Source organism: Periplaneta americana, unplaced genomic scaffold (assembly GCF_040183065.1).
Source record: "Periplaneta americana isolate PAMFEO1 unplaced genomic scaffold, P.americana_PAMFEO1_priV1 scaffold_18, whole genome shotgun sequence".
Taxonomy (NCBI): domain Eukaryota; kingdom Metazoa; phylum Arthropoda; class Insecta; order Blattodea; family Blattidae; genus Periplaneta; species Periplaneta americana.
The window spans coordinates 2011377-2032785 of NW_027185499.1; positions in this window are offsets into that span (position 1 = coordinate 2011377).

Genomic DNA, 21409 nt, shown 5'->3' on the forward strand with positions numbered 1-21409 from the left:
TGGAATCGACGAGTTTTATTTTAATTTACTAGCCGTATACTATCATGTTGTAAGCATAAATAGTACAAGAAATGTCTGAAGGAAGTGAAATGGGGAGAGGAGTACGACAAGTTTGCCCTTTATCATCTACCCTGTTCAACATCTACTCGGAGGATTTAGTGAAGAACTGTTTTCAGAACAAGGGAGGGGTAAAAGTAGGAGGCAGAAGAATAAATTGCATAAGATTACCTGATGATATGGCGCTGTTAACAGAAGAGAAGATAATACAAAGAGATATGCTACTGGAGCTGTGAGCAGTATGGAATGAAAGTAAATGTAAAGAAGGCGAAGACCATGGTTGTTGGAAAAATCAAGGAGGTAAATGTGTGAATACTGAATGAGGCAGTAGAGCAAGTAAACAGCTTCAAATACTTTGAGTGTGCTAAGTGCAGTAACATGAGCTGCTGCCAGGAAATTGAAAGAAGAATAGCTATGTCAAAGGAAGCTTTTAATAGAAAAAGGGGCATCTTCTGCGGACGTCTCGAAAAGGAACTAAGGACGAGATTACTGAAGTGCTTTGTGTGGAGATTGGCAGTGTATAGAGCAGAAACGAGGACATTACGACGAAGTGAAGAGAAGCGAATAAAAGCATTTGAAATGTGGCTATGGAGAAGGATGGAATGGCGAAAACGTTAACAATGTAAAATACAATGTAAGTTTATAATTTGCTTTAAAGATAAGTCACATGATTGAATAGCATTTCCTTTGTATGTATTACTTGATTTATTGGAACTTTAAAAAATGAACTCAGAAAACCTAAATAGATCATGTAAAGACCTGAATATCTTTATTTCCTCTGATAGCCAGGCTACACAGGGTGTGCTAAGTGCGCACAGGGTCGACTCCAGGCTGGTTGAAGAATGCAGAACTAGCATGGAAAGTCTATCCAATGTCCCAGGACATAGTGAAATGTCTGACAATAACAAGCTGGCCTATTGGCCAAGGAAGGAACTTCCATTCAATGCTGTGCCCGGAGCTCTGTGTTCGAATCTCTAAGTATATAATGAAATAGGCCCTAAAGGAGAACCTGTTGAAAAGTTTGCTATAACCTGGAGATCTACACCAGCCATATAACAGGCTAAACTCCTTATTGAGAATTTTAACCTGACTCAACTGAACAACACCTGGTACTGGAAAGGAGAATTTTTAAATGGTTAACTGGAATGTTGACAGGACACTGTCATCTGAATAAGCACCTACATGTTGACTCAACTTGTAGGAACTGTGGGTTGGAGGCCGAGTTATCACTTCACATTTTGCTGGATTGTCCAGGTCTAAGCCAAATCAGGCTCGTTGTCAAATGTTGTCTCTTCTGAGGAAATTAATCCCAGTAGCATAGCAAAGCTGGTAACACATTGCGGTCTTCTGGGCTGATCTCCAGTATATGGAGTGCACAAGGGGCCATTTGTGCCCAAGTGTTACAGCAGTAATCTACACCCTTCATTTAGAAGGAGAAGAAGAAGAAGAAGATTACATTCCGCATCAGTGATTACGCATAGCATTTTCAATTCCACATTTTCTACGAAGTTTTCACCCAATTCTTTCCTCTATATAAGTGTCTACACTATGTGAATTGTGAAGATTTCTCAAAATATATTCTTTCCATAATATGCTGGCAGTTATTAGATTTATAAAACATAATTTTAAGATTTGTTCGTCTGCCTAGAGATGTACATTTTTACTATTCATTTTTTAGTTTCCGTCAAATTAAGCTTTACGTCATGTAATGTTCTCTGGCATTGTCTTAATACTTTCTATTGCACCTTTCACATCACTGTTGTTCTTGCTACTGATCCAGGTCTTCGTACTGTACAAATGGTCCTCATCATAATAATATGTCAGGAGTTATTTTCAGAGTCTGTTATATTCAGGCGATAAAGATGTCTTTCCACGCAGTTCACACTATTTGCCAATATGAATAAGGCGATTGCGTCTCTTTTTGTTTTACGACTGTCTTCCATCCAGAGTTCACTGGCACTCTACGCTAAGTCACATTTTCGTTGGACATCGTTGCAGTTTAGTCCTACTTCGGTTTTATTACACGTTTAATAAAGTTTTCTGTTACAGTAGAAGAATCGTAATTTTCGATTGCAAACATAAAAATTCGAACGATTTTTCAGTGTTGGATGTTCTAACTTTCTCAAATAACTAGAATGATGCAACGTTTAAGAGATTATTATTATTCTGAAGTTCATTTGTGTTATGCATTATCTAAAATATCTACATTGTTGTAACATAAAATGTCATTGAACATTGCAAACATTAGTGCAATGTATTCTAATTTTAGAAATTAACATTTTATCCTTCATCATAGTGATTCAATATCAAAGTTTAAAGTTTCCTTTGCTATGGTGCAAGTCAAGAAATTATCAATTGTTTAATATTTCAACGTTGTATATTATGTTGTGAAGTGTACACCTCTGTTGGGTACAATTTCAATTTTATGTCCTATTTTAATTTCCGTTATTATGTCAATATATTTCTTGAGAAAAATAATTGCTCTCGAATATAAGATCATTAAATTTGTGTGATATGTAATGAGATTTCTTCAAGTCATTCCTCAAAATTTAGAGAAGCAAATGTTTTATGTTATAAAATTGCAGTGAGAGATGTTCGGTGAAATAATTTAGAGGGCGGAATTGTAGACCATTATCTGTGCATTTTACTATGGCTTGCCTATTAGACGTTTTGCTTTATCGATCACGCAGTCACATCCAAAGAAACTACAGATTATACCGAAGTCGACGATTTTCATTTTAATTTACTAACAGCTTATCATCAAGTACATATTGTAAAGTTAAATAGTACATATTACAACTGAAGCATTATAGCTATTGTAGATATAAATGTAACGCATGCGCAGTAGGTACCAACCACTTCCTATCTAACAGTCGCTACCGGTCAAGATATACCGAGAGTATTATACCAGGTGGTCGATCTGCTCAGTTTTAAGAACGATTATAGAAAACCCATCAAACAGAAGAGGACAGCGGGTTGTCTACATTACAGGGGCAATGCCTTCATAAAAGCAATGTGACGACAACTCACTGGCTAAATATACTGAAAGAGATTTGTACCTGGTAATTATTATCATTATAATAATAATATTATTATTAATATTAATATTTTTACCATTATTGCCATTCACTAACGTCACTTTCATGCTGCTGCCGGTAAAGCCTACGAGCTGCAGCTTCATTTAGCCGTAGAGCAGGACAATATCGGCGACAATATGAAGACCTCCCTCAAAGAAGGTTGTATATCATATTCTATTTCATACGATATACAACCTTCTTTGAGGGAGGCCTTCATATGTAATGAGATTTCATAAACGCATCAGAAACACGGCTGTTATTATAATTAGTAAGAAAACAGGAACGAAGTAAATGAAGCGGGTTCAGAACCCTCTTACTACTTGTACTTGACGTTGCAATCGATTCAAACGTTTGCACTTGTTATGGGATTCGTTCCCTAACCCTCTTTAGCGTTTTATGCACGAAGGGAAGTCCAGCCACCAGGCAGCTGATATGCCACAGAGCAATGCAGTGAGCAATGCTGTACATAAGAAAATGCCTGAAATTGAAGTGAAATGGTCAATAATTACACTGCAAGAAACTCCACTTAAAGTCGTAAAAAGTGGTAGATTCATAAGAATAACATGAAATGTCACTGATGATTTTACATGACAAAATCTTCACAAGTGTCTCACAGTGGATAGCCATTTTGTATTTTAATTTCAAGTAAGGATCTATTAATTCTTGATAAAATTATTATGATTCATGTGTATCTGGGGTAAATTGACTAGACAACAGAGCATTCAGGCGGCGCTTCGATACGCAGATGATTCCTTATAATCAGGCTTCGAGACTTCGGACCCAATAGAGCAGTTCAGTGGGAAATCTGCATAACGGCGTACTGAGTACTCGTATAGTGGTAAAGCGTACAGTGGGGAGGGGTACTGTAGAATGAATTCCAACAAATACGCAACGGAAAACGCTCTGGATTTGAAGGTTCTGACGAATAATTTGGTTTTCATACAAACTGTGTTTGAAACTATTACACGGTTAGAAAAGTCAGATCAAGAGATGCCGGAAGTCCTCAAATTAATTTAGAAAATGATGCGGAGAATTAATGAGACATCAAGTACACCGGTACTGAACGTGTAAAACAGAAGTGGAAATCAATTTTATGTAAAAATAACGGATATGGAACATTGTGAAACATAAACAGCAAATTAGTGGACATAGGTCAACCGAGAATAAAGGACTGTCTCTTAGAGACTGCAATGATGTTAGGGTTTTTCGTTTTGCTCCTATCACGTTATGCGACGTAGAGCGCAGCTTTCTACAGTACAAACTTTGGCAGGCAACAGAAAAAGATTTACGTTTGAGACACTGAGAATGTATCTTGTAGTACATTGCAATTCGGTACTATAATTGCACTTCCTAAAGACGACCAATAGGATAAATGAAGAAATTAAAATTGCTACATGCTTATTTCCACCATTATCACTGTGTATAATTAAACACAAATGCTTATAAAAGACAGGAGAATAAATGCTTTTCACATTCTTTTGACATTGCCATTGTTTATTGTATATTTACTTTCAGAATGTATATATGTGTGTTTCCCCATATTACCGTACTCTACTCTAAATAGCAACGTTGTTACCTCAACACATCTCTATCTACCTGCAGTGAGTCAACAACCTATAGTGCATGCACAGTAAACTTATTGCATCGGGTCCAAAGTCTCGCAGCCTGCTTATGATAATTATCTTTCAAGAGCTGTAACTATTAAACTGTCACAGAAAGGAAACGACCCATTTTGTTGAGTGTTTTACTTCACTTCATTGTAACTGGTGACAGCGAGATGATATTTGGCGGGTGAGACCTGAGGTTCGTCATTTTATTACTTGATATTCGTCTTATAGCGAACAGATAATCAACCTAAGCGGTAATCGAACCCACGCATGAGCGCACGTCCGATTTTCAAATGTAGCCTGACAAAAGATTCAATTGACATAATGGAATTTCCGGTACTTACATATTCTTACTTCATGAGCTGCGTAACATTAATATGAATTGGCGATATCTGATTGCACGTCTGTCTGCACTTCTGTCCACTCAGTAGCCGCTGTAGAACAGATGCAGCCAGTGCCTTTGCTGCCACAACTTGAAATGTTTACAATTTTAATGCAGGAATAAAAATATGTTTGAAAGATCCAGTTGTTGGTAAGACCACAATTCATTTTGAAATCGACACACTGACTGCGCAATGACACATTACTGGGTTGCAGCAACTTAATAGTTATTTATGCAGCGATCATAATGATAGCCACTGAGACCGAGTGCCGGAATCAGTTCAGACGTAAGCGAGTGTCTTAATAGCCATTATATGAGAGTTACATACGTGGTACAGTCATTAAGTTCTAATACTGAGCGCATAGTGGCGTTGTGGTGCACTATAGCGCATAGGTGGCGCCATGGTATGATACCTTGTCAGTTAGTCTCTCGACCCAACAAGAGACAGTTGAGTGCATGCACTGTAAGCAGAACTACGGTCTTTGTTGTGACGGCGATTTGAATGCGCGCGTCGGAACTCGAATATGTCGCAGTTTGAGCAACGGGCAAACGTCACGTTCTGTCAGAAATTAGGCGAAACTGCTATAACCGATCATAACTGGAGACGAATCATGGTGTTTCCTTTACGATCCACAACTGAAGCGACAATCCGCCACCTGGAAAACGCCATTATTTCCACGACAGAAAAATCCGCAACAAGGCAGGTCAAACGGCAAGGTGATGCTTTAACAGTTTTTTTATTCAAATGGAATTGTTCACATAGAATTCATCCCACAAGGTGCAACTGTAGACAAGATCCTCTACAAAGAGATTCTTGGCCGTTTAAGCAATTCAATTCGTCGTAAGCGTCCTGAGCTTTGGCATAGGAAGAATTGGCTGTTGCTACACGACAACGCTCCTGCACATCGCTCCATCCTTGTCCAAGAGGAACTTGCAAGGCAACAGGTCGCTGTTTTGCCACACCCTCCGTACTCACCTGATCTCGAACCATGCGATTTTTTTTCTCTTTCCCCTCATGTAATCCATCCTACGAGGGCGTAATTTTTATGCGGCCGAAAAGGTCATGTCTGCCACAAGAGAAGCCGTACGGCATCTTCCTGCCAACATCTTTCAGCGGTGCTTCCAGCAGCTACACCAACGTTGGCAGACGTGCATAGCGGCCAACGGCGACTATATTGAGGGAGGATGTCGATCTGTTTAAGTGTACGCCGTATCACGCGGCATCTTCGGAGACATTCGGATTATTGTGGGTGCCTACCCTTCAGGCGTCAGTGTCAGAACTTAATGACTGTACCACGTATAACTGTTTTCTTCTACCTACAGTAAGGTTAAACAAAAATTTACTAATTCATTAAAATGTAAAATTAATGTTTAGATACATAGGCTGCTTCTTTATATTGAAAATATGGAAGTATGAATATGCTTTGAGACGGAGGGAAACAAAAGAATGCAAGTGATTCTCATTTGCAGGGTGAGCATTATGGGGGATTAATAATAATAATAATAATAATAATAATAATAATAATAATATAATAATAATATGTGTGGTATTCTCTATCTAGGATTCTATCCCCCCGAATCAGAAGTCTTAATTCGCACCTGCCTATGGTACGAAAATAAATAAATGAAATCACAGTTCCTTTTTGTAAGTTTTAACGTTAACTGAAATATAAAACTGTTCGTAATATGCATATCAATAAACACGAAATGTGTAGTTTTGTAGTTTTTATCATTTTAATTGAGTTCACTATACTTTTGCAGTTTGATTAAAGCATTTAAAATCTCGAAATCGATGCTATTTATTGAAATAAGAAATTTATATCGAAATGATAACCTGTATCGGAATAAATGTCATTTCGATACAGACGATCATTGCATAATAACTTCGTATCAGTATTGTCGTAGAAAAATTAATACATTCTCCAGGATGTATGTGGCAATACAGTTTTCAAGAAAATAACACTAACACATTAATTATTATCAAAGAGTTACAGTAATTTACATTTTATCTAAATAAGAATTACAAATATTAATGAATAGAACCGTGTGGAATCTGATTGTGTTTAGTGTTTATGTGCTGTTCTGTGTAAAGATGGATCAAGTTAGTGATTCCGAAACTTTGATCAGGAGTATATTCCTGTAGAAGATTAGGAAATGAAACATCGGTATCAGAAGACGAAGTTACAGACCAACAAACAAATTCAGATCAGTTGATGTGGCGTCTTTTCGACAGTGGTTTGAATAGAAGACATCTGGCACCATTTCTTCTGCACCTCCGAGGTCCCCTTTCCCTGAAATTTTAACATTGTTTCTCATAACGATAATTCTCAATTTTTTAAATTATTCTTTAATAATGACCTCATCAACATTATATTCGAGGAGACGATTCGGCATGCTAATAAGTGTTCACAGAATGCTGAAAATAATTCGTGGCGGCCTACTACAGACTCTGAAATACGTGTACTTTTGGGCATAGTGATACTGCAGAACATTATTCACAAACCTGAAGAACAGATGTACTGGTACAAATATTCAATGACTGCTACACCATTCTTCCCAAAACGCCCTCATATAGGAGATTTGTCGAATTGAAAAATTCCTGCACTTCGCCAACAATGAGGACTACGATCCGGAAACCCACCCAAATCTGAAATCTGAAATTGAATAAGTCTGGCCTATTTTTCGGAATCTTGAAGACAAATACACTCCCGACAGAGATGTCACCATCGAAGAGAGCCTGTTCACTTATAAAGGGGCGACTAGGGTGGGTACAGTATATATCACTAAAACGAGCCAGGTTTGGGATAAAGACATAACATATACTGTATGCTCTGTGAATCTAAGAGCGGGTACGTTTAGTCCAGTATAATTTACACTGGAAAAGGAACCGTTCTTGACAACGACTACAAGGATATTTCAATGTCTAGACAAGTAGTCATGACACTCATAAAGTCTTTACTTGGCCGGGACTATTGTCTTACAACTGACAATTTTACACGTCACCCCAGTTATCCAACATGCATTTCACACACTACAGACACTTACGAGGCTGTGAGAATGAGTAGGAAAGAGATGTCACCAGGAATGAAGAGAACAAAGCTGAAGAAACTGCAGCCTTCCCTTCCAGAGGGACAAGAATATTATCCTCAGGTTGAAGGATATAAAAAGATGTGGTGCTTCTTAGCACAATACACAGCGCTGAGATGGTCGTCATCAAGGATGATATGAAGCCGAAAATGGTGCGGGACTATAACAACTCAATGGGAAGAGTCGACAAGGTACACCAGCACTTGGCAGCTTATCCTGTCCCGCGAAATAGTGGAAAGCGATATTATAAAAATATCTTTTTCATCTTCTCGAGTTGGCCCTGTGGAATTCCTACGTTTTGTATACGATATCTGAAGGCAGGAATACACCCTTGGACTATCGAATGGTGGTAATTCGTAAGATTTTCGAAAAATACATCCCGAATGTCCTATCACTCAAGGCAGGATGGCCAGGAAAATCGCCCAACCCACTTCGGCTTACAGGTAGACATTCTCCAGAAGTTATTTCACGAACTCTGAAGAACAACCAACCAGACAGTGTTTTATGTGTAGTATTGCGAGAAACTCAAAATACAATCAAATTCGACACAACAGCAGATACTACTGTGCGGAATGCAATGTGCCACTGTGCGTAATACCCTGCTTTCGAGTCTATCACACGACAAGCAACATTTAACGCCTTGATAACAGCATTGGTATTGTACCTCATAAATTAATCCATAAAAAACATAAGTTGGTAAATAGTTGAGGAGAAAATCAAAGTGGGACAACTACCAGAGCTGGAATCAAGGTGCACAAGATAACTCGGGATAATAATTCAGGTATGAGAATGTATGTCTGTTTCATAGTGATTTTTGAGGTATGTAAGAAAATTAGTGATGTACAGTGATTCTGCAATATTAAATGACCTTTATGCGAAAATAAAAAAATATGACAATTTTTTTCACAAAACTGGTAAAATATATAGTAAGGGAAGAGGTTAAATTGGTCTTTTCAAAATCATTTCACACACTTATATGCACTCAAAGGATACGAATAGGAAACCATGTTGTGTTTCTGAGCAGCAGACAAGAATATATTCATCTGTTCTAATGTTGTTATGTCAATGTTTAGTTTTGAATGGCAATTTACACGAAAAGAAATCTTTCGACGTACATATAAGTAGAAAGATTGGCTTTCAATGTCTTAAACTTAATAAGAAAATTCAGAACCTCAGATCAACTCAAACAAAAGAATCTCTGAAAAAGGATAATGATTTCAAAACTAAACATATATTCTATGCCAGAATTGTAAATTTATCAAACACTGTGTTTAATCAGGAAGAAACAGAACTATTGAAGAAAAGACAAAATACAATTTCGAAGGAAAAAAACCAAAGTAAATCAATTCAACAAATTATTATAGATTCAAAATTGCATTACCAAAACTTGAAGATCTGAAAAAAAAAGCATAGTTAGACATGAAATAGACAAGAAAATAAATAGTTTACAAATGAATAACAATTGACAAGAAACAATTTCCTCAAAATATGAAATTAATAAAGAATCTTAATACCGGTAACAAAATTTCAGATAATAACTTGATCATAACAAAAGCTGATAAAGGAAATGCTACTGTAACATTGGATAAAACTGATTATATTAGTAAAACACAAAATTTTCTTTCTGAGAATCAATTTGAAAAATTAAAAAGAGACCACATAAATCACTATCAAAGAGCAATAAAGGACGCGTTTAACCCTCTTGTTACCAAGGTGTTTTACTACCATGGAGGGAGGTAATACAATTACACCAATCAAAATCGTATACCAATCTTGGTTAAGCATTTGGAATAATTTATTATAAATGTATATATTATTGACTACGGACCTCGGAAAATGTCAAATAGGTTTGCTCTTTTTAAAAATACAGGCTGATTCAAAGGGCCTGTTGAATTTTCTTGAAAATGTACTATACCAAGATTAATGAACTTGAAAATACTGCATGTTATTGGTGCAAATATGAGAAAACTTATATGAAGTTGAACTTGCATCTCTTTGATTTCAAGACAAACTCTTCAATACTACATAGTTTTGACGAGCTGGACAACAAATTTACAAGCAATAAAAGTCATAAAATAAATTGAAAATCATTTCAGATATTTGTTGATATTCAAATATTGCAATAGTTTACCATTTACACAAACGAGAACGTCTACAAGACTTTCGTTTATAATAAAATAAAATGCTTGAAAATCGTTAAACACTTCTACAAATAAATAAATAAAATTATCAATCTAAGAATATAAATTTATTTATTTTTTGTTATTGAAATTCAAATATTCGAACACCACCTATGCAATGAACATTTTGGAAAATTGTTCTACTAATTATTATTTCTAACAAAATCACTTTTATGATAACCATAACACACAGAAATAAAAATTAAAAAAATTGAAAACAGAGGTAAAGATACTCATGAAAATTGGAATAAAATATGAATAACAATGTGAATAACATAAAATACAATAATTTGGAACTCAAGATATAGTAAATCAGGCTTCGAATTGAATTTCATATCCTGGAATTTTCATGACACAGACTACCAAGGGGGATTACCCCTCTTGAATGATGCCGATCACTTCTTAACTCAGATTAATTATTTCTGTTATTCTTATTTTAAAATGTTAGTTAGCATATAACGGGCAAATACCTGAAATTTGAAAAATAAATGTGGAGAAAAATTAAAATATTATTGAAAAGTCATCAGTGGGACAATCTTATTACCCCCCTTGGTTAAAACAATTGAATTTACTATCACTAGTAAAGAAAAACGTAAATTAAATTAAATGAATCCTTCCGCTCCTAAATTGAAAGCCTTACCTAAAATACATAAACGAAATATTCCAATTAGACTCATTATGAACTTTCGCACAGCTCTCACATACCATATTGCAAAATTTTTACAAACCTATTTAGAGAAAAGTTTTAAATTTAACAATATAAAAAACACAAAGGTAGCATAGGTAACAAGAATTATCCATAAACGAAAACTGCAGAATTGCATCTTTCGATATTACTAATATGTACACCAACATACGACACGATACAAATAATAAAATCCAATCTAAGGGCACACAATATAAACAGGACGGAAATTTAAGAAATAATAAAATTACTACGGATCTGTACCAGTCAAAACTGTTTCTATTTCAATAATAAATACTACAAAGAAAATAAAGGTCTTTCAATGGGTTCACCACTATCTGGCATCTTAACTGAGATTTTTGTAAACAATTTAAAAAAGAAATTCATACAGTTTAATCAACTAAAATAGTCAAGTGGGTTCGTTACGTTGATGATACTTTATTAACATATCAGAATACTACCTCACAACAATTATTTATTAGAGAATATAAACACCCTACATACTGGTATTCAATTCACGAAAGAAGATGAAACAGATAATAAAATTAATTTTTGAACAAAACAATAGAAAGAAAAGATAATAATTCCCAGTATACATAGTATTTACAGAAAACCTACTAAAAACTACATAATTATCTCATGCCGTTCTTCCAATACAATATAAAAAGCAGGATTAAACAGCCTTGTTAACAGACTTATTAATACATTAATGTCAAAATTAGATTATCACTATGAATACTAAGCAGCAGAAAATTTATACCAAACTGAAATTGCTGACAATATCATAAAACATATTCGAAAAAGCCAAAACCAGAAAACATATACTAAATTAGTTCAAGATGAAAAGAAAAAAAAAGTTCATTACTTTCACGTACAATAATGAATATATATATATATATATATATATATATATATATATATATATATAATGGCTGCAAAAGGGTATCTGTCGGATACAGGGGGGAGAGCCATTAATCCCTCCCATTGAAGGCTTTAAGGAACCAACCTGGACAAATGCCCAATGTCCCATCCCTGCCTTCCCGTGGTGCAGTTGTTAGTAAGCATAAATTTACAAGCTGAACTAAAGGGAGGGGCTACTCATCAATTAGCACTGGTCAGCTTGATGAGTTAATGACTGAATTTGGTATAATTTTCCTCTTTACCCTTTCCTATCCAGTCCTCTGACTGAACTCTTACTTTCTTCGATCCCGACGGCATTAAAGCATTCGAGGCATAGGGGTTCATTTCCCTTTCCTTCCTCCTCTTTCTACTTTTCTGTTCCTAGTGCTGACCTGCTATGGCACTAAAATCGTCCTCCAGGGGCTTAAGGAGGGAAAGCTGGTGATCAACAAGATCTCCCAGCTAGGTCCAATGGACCCGTCGACCAACAGCAGGTGTGGTCCTCCAGACATTCTGGGGGTTGTGTGTGAATGAAGTAGCCACCAAAACGTTAAAATATGGTGTTCACTTAAATCGGCTACAACTTGCCATTTAACTGCCCATTGTGCAACTCAAACCAAGAAATGGATTCGGAACACCTCAAAATCTGTGCTTCATTGGCTGATCATGATAATATCTTTGAAAAATATTGGAGTGCAAGAGGTCAAATGACTTTATTGTCAAACGCCTGGCATTAGAAAACAACAACATATATATATATATATGTATGTAATTTTACTACAATCTTCAAAAAACATAACTTCAACATAGCACTAATAATAACATTGGGAAATTTTTGTTCAATAGATTTGATAATAATTAGGCTATACAGATAAATTCAGCCTTTCAGGAATAAATTAACTTGTCAACTTCCGGAACGTTGTTCTACCTGATATACTACAGACAAGTAGATATTTTAATATTAGATACAGAAATACTCACCATGATAATTCACATTCCGCTTTCAGGGATCATATAATTTTGCCAACATTATTTCACGGACATAAATTCTATACGGAAATTGCCACCGCGCGGCGTAGCTCTGACAGTCAAGGGCTTGCCAACTGATCCGGAGTTGCGCTCGGCCACGGGTTCGATTTCCGCTTGGGCTGATTACCTGGTTGCGTTTTTCCGAGGCAAATTTCAGGTAATCTATGGCGAATCCTCGATCTCATCTCGCCAAATATCATCTCACTATCACCAATCTCATCGACGTTAAATAACCTAGTAGTTGATACAGCGTCGTTAAGTAACCAAGTGAAAAAAAATTCTATATGAAACTTCTTCATAGAAATTATAGGAGTAAAACTTTAAACTTTTTAGAATCTTTAGAAATACATAAAGATAAAACTATTAATCCTCATAACTTGAATGACAAAACTATCCAAGAAAAAACATTTTATTTGATCAATTCATAAAAATAGTTATTGAATCACAGACATAAACAATAAGCAAACATCACGCCACGTCGAGTTCACGTCAGGTCACACACGATGCAGTATGTTCATTTTAAAGTGTATACTTGTCCATTCTAAATTCAAGCTATTTCTTGTTAACTATCTATCAAAACTTTTCATGTTATTTTAAATTTTAAATAAGATACATTATATTTGTTTTTAAAGCACTCTATTCATTTTTACGATTTAATGTAATTATTTTATTTATTTTAGTAGGTTATTTTACGATGCTTTATCAACTTCTTTGGTTATTTAGCGTCTAAATGAGGTAAAGATGATAATGCCGATGAAATGAATCCGGGGTCCAGCACCGAAAGTTACCCAGCATTTGCTCAAATTGGGTTAAGGGAAAACCACGGAAAATCCTCAACCAGGTAACTTGCCCCGACCGGGAATCAAACCCAGGCCACCTGGTTTCGCGGCCAGACGCGCTAACCGTTACTCCACAGGTGTGGACTTTAATGTAATCAGTTTTAATCATAATTAACAATTTATTATCATTGCAGTTCCCACACAAGATGAGGTAGCATACTCGTACAACACCGAAACCTGTCTGTATTTTAAATTCTTAATGGTTTTTGTAAATGTGGTCATATAACTGTTACATTGATTTTTATTTTTTATCATGTTGTAAAAATAAACTGTACAAACTACGCTTTTGACAGTTTTACTACACCTAATACAGTTACTTAACTTTTATTTTGAAAATCCTATTTTGAGTGAGACAGAATTGTACAACTAATGTAGCTGGTTCTCAATACGTCGGTACAGACAGTGCGAGCCTAAACTGTGTTTCCCCTTGGCATCAGGAATTTCGAATGCATTTCTTATTGGTTACTATGTGTAACGGTAATATTAGGATTTTTTTTATCTTTCCGAAATTCCTCTTTTTCATATAAGTCTTTCATCAAAATCCTTTTCTCTAATGTAAATTTCAGTTGTGTAATTTGAGCGACCTAATCTAAACAACAAAGTGGGGATTGGATCGTTATGTGTAACTAAAGTGGAACTGAGATAAAGATCGAGGAATAAATAATTAAGTGCTCTGGGGAACACGAATAGAATAAACCAGTAAAAAGGAAAGTACTAAAGAAAGTTAGAAATCGTAAGTAAAGAATATTCAGTGTTTCATGTACTAGAGAAGGAAGAATCTGCGAAGTGCAATAGAGAAAAAGTGAAAGTAAGTAAAAGTATGAAGAGTGAACCATAAAAGCTATTCCAATTAAAGAAAAAAAGTGATAAGTGAATTGAAGAAGTGGTAGTAAGGAAGTACTACAAATATTCGAATATTGGAACATTGAATGAATGCAAGAGTGAAGTTCTGAGAAAAGGTAAGTGAAAAATAGGGCAAATAATGTATTACTGTAATGAGATGAGAAAGTGGAATATGGATAATTAGTGAATATAAAATGATTGAAGATAAACAGAAAATCAGGGACAATAGTAATGAAAGGCAGCAATGATAATAGAGGAGGATTAGTTAGATTGTAGCCGAGAGTGTTTCTAAACAAGAGTAATGTGGAGAAGTATTGCATATTGCATAGTATTCAGGAATAGGATACATGGAAGGCAAAGGAAGACTACTACCACTACGGTACCCTACTGCTGCTACTACTACTACTACCACCACCACTAATACTACTACTGCTACTACTAATACTACTACCACTGCTACTACTACCACAATCAATGCTACTGTTGCTGCTCGTACTACTTCGATCCGATCCGATCCGATTATAAATATTGTGTGTAAGAGCCATGATCAGATCAGAACATAGCTCTTAGATATACAATATTTATACTACCTACGCCTAAAAAGACGAAAAACCCTACGAAATACTTGCGTGAAACAGGACCAGCAGCGATTCTTCCTACGTCTGTCCGCATCTCCATCTGCTGTTGACTGGTCCTCGACAGGTGCCGCAGACATGGCTTCCTCCGTCTGAGTAACAGCGTCTACACTGCTCTCGCCACTCTGTGTGGGAGCGTGTACCATCATCGTCGTTGCCAGGTCACCTGCAGTTGTTTCATGTCGAGGTCAAAGACAGTGTAGTTCTGAATTGAAATCTTCATGATACACTGATTGCTAACTATGAAGAGTTCATATAAGTAGGTATTGTCCGGCGGAATGGTTATGTCGCATCCCGGTTTGCCACACTCGTTTCCCCCCGTCCTCTCTGTAAGGCTAGTGGCTGAGTTCTTAGGCTCTTCTCTGCAATTATTTTCTGTACGAAATCGGAAGTTTACGTAGTATTATATAACTGTTTAAAATAATTTAAAGAAAAAGGCCCCCTTAGCCTAAGTAAGTAATTGTCATGTGATTTCCCCTGTTTTGACGACCATGTGACATAACCACTCGGACGGGCGGTAGCATGACAAAATGCACGTCACCAGACTGTTAACAATAAGTGAATTATAAAAGTAAAGTCTGACAGGAATTCAAAAGACGAAGCACGTAATAAGGGTTAATTATAATATAGGTATAATCTCAAAGAAAAATAAATTCAGGGATCTGAAATAAAGGAAGTTTATACTGTACTTTCATTAAAAATAAAATTAATTTACCCATATTGTTTATTTACAGATGCATCCTAATTGTATGCCTATGTGTACCAGGAATTATCGGAGTGCTATAAATGAGTGTGTTATGTTACAGTTCTCAAATGTCCAACTGAAAAGGATAAGTTACGTGGCTAGAAGCTACTCGTATACCACGAAATGCCTTCACGTCAACAAAGCATTCACTTAAACACTTTGGAGTAAACGAATTAGAGACGGATCTTTATTTAGTTGTATCCCCTATTAGAATAACATCACCATGGCATAAAAGAAGTAATAGACTTTAGAGTTTGTTTCAAACTACGAAACCAAACTTCACTGTTATTCACTTATTCAGTAGGTTTTTATTTTTTCATTTTAGTGGGTTATTTTACGACGCTGTATCAACATCTAGGTTATTTAGCGTCTGAATGAGATGAAGGTGATAATGCCGTGAAATGAGTCCGGGGTCTAGTACCGAAAATTACCCAGCATTTGCTCGTATTGGGTTGAGGGAAAACCCGGGAAAAAACATCAACCGGGATTCGAACCCGGCCCACCTGGTTTCGCAGCCAGACGCGCTGACCGTTACTCCACAGATAGATGTGGACTATTCAGTAGGTAATTACTAGTAGGTCCTACTACTGAAATGTTTGCTTAGAAAAGATTTAACAGGCCTATATGTAAAGAAGAAAGTAAAATGCATTCAAAATGATCTAAAAGTTGTTCAAGATATTAAAAATGACCGCAAAAGCCGAAACGAAATGTAAAACTGACCTATTAGTTCAGAAACGAAAAAAAATGCAATAAAAGAAATTAATTTTTTACATCGATATTAACTTAGAAAGGACGTCTATATTAATAGGCATCGTCATAATGTGAGAAATACGAAGATGACTTTCATCAACATCCGCCCCCTAGTTAAGATGAACTTATTGAAGTAGACCTATATAAACGCTAAAAGAAACGGAAAAGCTCCAGGTGAAGATGGTTTAAATACAGAGCTTTTTAAATGCGCTGGAGAAGAATTTACTTATAGATTATTATGCTTCTTAAACAATATTTGGGCAGGATCAAAACCCCCAGAAAGTAAGTTGGCAAAAGGTTATTATAATACCCATCTATAAGAAAGGAAACAAAAAGCAATGTGAAAATTGTAGAGGTATACGGCTTCTCAAATCGGATTATAAAATCTGTACAACCATAATCAAAAATAAATTATCACATCTTTATGAAGACAAAAGAACAAAATGGATTCCGAACACGAGGATCATGTTGTGATAACCATTGTACTATGAAGAGTTGTTGTTGTTGTTTTCTAATGTCAGGCGTTTGACAATAAAGTCATTTGACCTCTTGCACTCCAATATTTTTCAAAGATATTATCATGGTCAGCCACTGACGCACAGATTTCGAGGTGTTCCGAATCCATTTCTTGGTTTGAGTTGCACAATGGGCAGTTAGGGGACTGATATATTCCAATTCTATGCAGGTGTTTGGCCAAACAATCATGGCCTGTTGCCAATCTAAATGCAGCTACGGACGATTTTCGTGGTAAATCGGGAGTTAACTGTAGATTATGATGCAGAGTTCCATTTTTTCCCTTGGGATTGTGTTATCAAATTTTGTTTGTTGAAGTCTAAGTATGTAGATTTAATAAATCTCTTCGCAGAGTAATACGTAGATTTAGTAACAGATCTGTAAGTAGCAGTGCTGCCCTTCTTTGCTAAAGCATCCGCATTCTCGTTTCCCAGGATTCCACAATGGGATGGTATCCATTGGAATACAATTCTTTTATTGAGTGATATTAATTGAGAGAGCATTTTAGTTATTTCTGCTGTTTGAGATGAAGGTGTGTGTTTAGAGACTATTGATAGAATAGCTGCTTTGGAGTCTGACAATATAACTGCATTCTTAAATTTATTGATGTGAAATAGAAGATTCCTGAGACTTTCAGTTATTGCAACGATTTCTCCATCAAAACTTGTTGTTCCATATCCAAGAGACCTATAAAGTGAGAAGAGACAGCACGTAACACCTGCACCTTGTTTTCTGTGTATAAATGAAGCCAGTTTTGTGGAGGGTACCTAATATTAATTGTCTCTAAAGACAATTGTTTCATTATTTCAGTGCTTACTTCTGATTTCAGTATTTCTTCTGTTAAATTTAGATTATATTCTATATTTAATAGAGTTATAGGGTTTGTTTATACTATGAAGAGTTTAGAACATAGACAATTTAACATGGAAACACACTTAGCATTTCTGTGTCTTGGGGCAACACAATTGTATATCCCAATATGGACCGTATATGGTAAACGGTAGCCAAAATAAGCGCAAGTGAACCGAAATAGAAGTAATTCTTTCATCTTACTTTAAAAAATGAAATTAATTTATCCTTATTCTTTTATTTAGCCTACTTGTTCAGAATGCAGACAAGTACTGTACCTGCGCTGCTCTGTGCAGGCAAGCTGGATCTCCTGCTGGCGTAGTAGTAGCGGAAGTGCCTCAGGTCGGGCTCGCTGTAGCAACCATCTGAAACTCAATATAATTCTGTCTTTCAATCGTCGTAATAAAATGATTGATTGCGAATGTAATGAACAGGCAGTACACAGTATGTACGTGAAACAAAAGTTGAAGCGCGAAGTAAAGTTACTTCTAACGCACGTAAAATTCAATAAACTGAAACAAAAGTAATTTCGAATTTTAGTCAAGGAATGAAATTAATTTATAGCTATACTTTTATTTACAGTGAAATTCGAACTTGTTCATAGCTGATAGCGCCACCGCCTCAGAATGTAAACAATTGCTGTACCTTCTAACAGATTGGCTGCGCTGCTCTGGGTAGTCCAGCTGGATGTTGAGCTTTCCTCGCTGAGGCACGTCGGGTCGCTGCGGAGTCCATCTGAAACGCAATATAATTCTGTGCTTTAATCTTCGTAATAAAATGATTGTTAGCGAATGTAATGAACATGATAAATAGGTACGATCAGTCTGTAAGTGAATCAAAAGTTAAAGCGCGTAGTAAAGTTACTTCTAACGCACGTATAGCCTTAAAGAAAAATAAATATAATGAACTGAAATAAAAGTAATTGCGAATTTTATTTAAGGAATGGAATTAATTTATCCTTATTCTTTTATTTACAGATGGCTTCTAAATGTAGAGTGTCTGTGTGTACACTGGCGTTCAAAGGTATCTGGTATACAATTTTCTGATCATGTAAGAATGAGCGAACTTTCTAACCACGGGATAGGTCAGAACCAAACATATAACAATTTGAGAAACTTTGAAATAGACCTGCTAGTTTTCAGTAAGCGAATCTATTACCGGGACGGATAAAAAACTGTTTAAAAAAATATTGAGATTGTTACCGGTATTCTGTATAGTTAAAATATACAAATCTACAGTACTTGAGCTATTACAGGACAACTACAGCCGTGGCGTTGGGTCTAAGGCAGCCGTGGCGAAAATGTGACTCACGAGCACATTGTGGCTCGCAATGTTAGCTGTGCATTCCTCTCACTTCCTGCCTTCCGCAACCCCCACCCTCTCACTCACTGGAATCAAATTCCGTTCCATTTGCTTATTTGTCTCTGACCTGCGAGTGGCATATCGTCCAATGTCTCTCTCGAAACCATGTACCTCTACAAAAACGAAAGTTTCAAAGAGGATGGGAGGACGCATTTTTTTTTGCTGCCGATATGATGAGAATATTAAATGTATGATTTGTTCACAAGTATTACGAGAAAACGGTTGTATAACATAAAACAGCGTTATAATACACATCACTCATGAAACATTAAAAGGTGAATTATTATTATTATTATTATTATTATTATTATTATTACAGAAAATGATTCATTTTGATCTTGTCGCGTTTTCCCCTCTGCTCTTCATATCATATCATACCGTATCATATATAATATATATCATATCCTATCATATTATATCATACCGTATCGTATCGTATATAATGTCATGTCGTATCATATCATATGAATAGTACAGGGGAAAAACCTGATAAGTCACGTTTTACTGTTTTTACAGTACAGCAATTTAAAAGATTCAAGATCCATTATATTGTATTATCTTTGAATGCGTGAATGAGTTGTTGAAATTTATTAAGGAAAATAAACTAGAGGCAGCCAACTCTGCAGTTGTCAAAGTTTGTGAACTTCACTAACAATTCCTGCCACTACTTCCTCTCTGTTCTCAACAGAGTAAAGACATTTGTGAGAAACTCTATATGCCAAAAGCGAATGTCACAGTTAGCAGTTTTGAAATTGAAAAATCTTTTAAGGAACTGTCACAACAATTTAGATTTTACGATGTCGTCATAGACGAGTTGACAAACGAAACGGGAGAATCATTCTGCAGTTTAAATGACAGATGAGTAGGTAATTTTTTTCTAAATACAGGGTGTTTCAGGAGGAATAGTGAATATTTAGAGGGCGGTAGTATGGACTATGCTGAGTAAAAATGTTTATATAAACAAGTGTCCAATTTTGAATGGGTGTGGAAATACAACTGTTTGAATGTTGTGCATAACAAGCCTTACAAGACAAGGAGGAAACAGAAATGACTTAACAATTACACTTAGTGTTTATTTACAATATAATTCAACAGTTGAATGCATTCTTCGGCTCTGTTCTTCTTGTCGTTCCCTTTTATTCATAATGCGAGCGACCAATAATTTGATCCTTGTGTTTGCTAGGTTTTGTACAAAGACAAAATCGACAGGATTAAGGCCTGGGGACCTTGGTGGCCAATGCACGTGACTGATCCATCTTTCGCGGAATGTGATATTAAATGAGTTACCTGGAGGCTAAAATATACAGGCGCTCCGTCATGCAAGACGAACATGCCCATCTCTACATCCCTTTATGACCAGTGCTACCCTCAGACGATCTTACAAGAGCGACACGTACTATTCCTTTGTGCGTAGTCATTTGCTTCATATAATTTCTAAGGCTTGTTATATGTAACAATCTAAGAGCTGTATTTTCACACACATTAAAAATTGGACACATGTATATATGAACTCTTTTACACACAATAGTCCATACTACCGCTCTCTACAATATTTACTATTCCTCCTGAAACAGCCTGCATTCATTGTATTTAGCTACTGCTTCCCTACTTTGAAATATTACTGTACCTTCAGAAGAGGAGGAATAGGTGAAATGTTCGTTTTTGTAGATTACCTGGACCCCATCCGATTCCCGCATGGCTGCAGCCGAGGTTGTCTGCTCTCCTGTTCTGGGTCGAGCTAAAAAGCAATATTGAGTTCCTGGCTGATATGTACATATATTACCAGGCAGTACATCTCACTTGACGATATGTGTCAGAGGAAGAACAATTATTGTTTGTATGCATCTGAAGTCTGACTAGTGTAATATG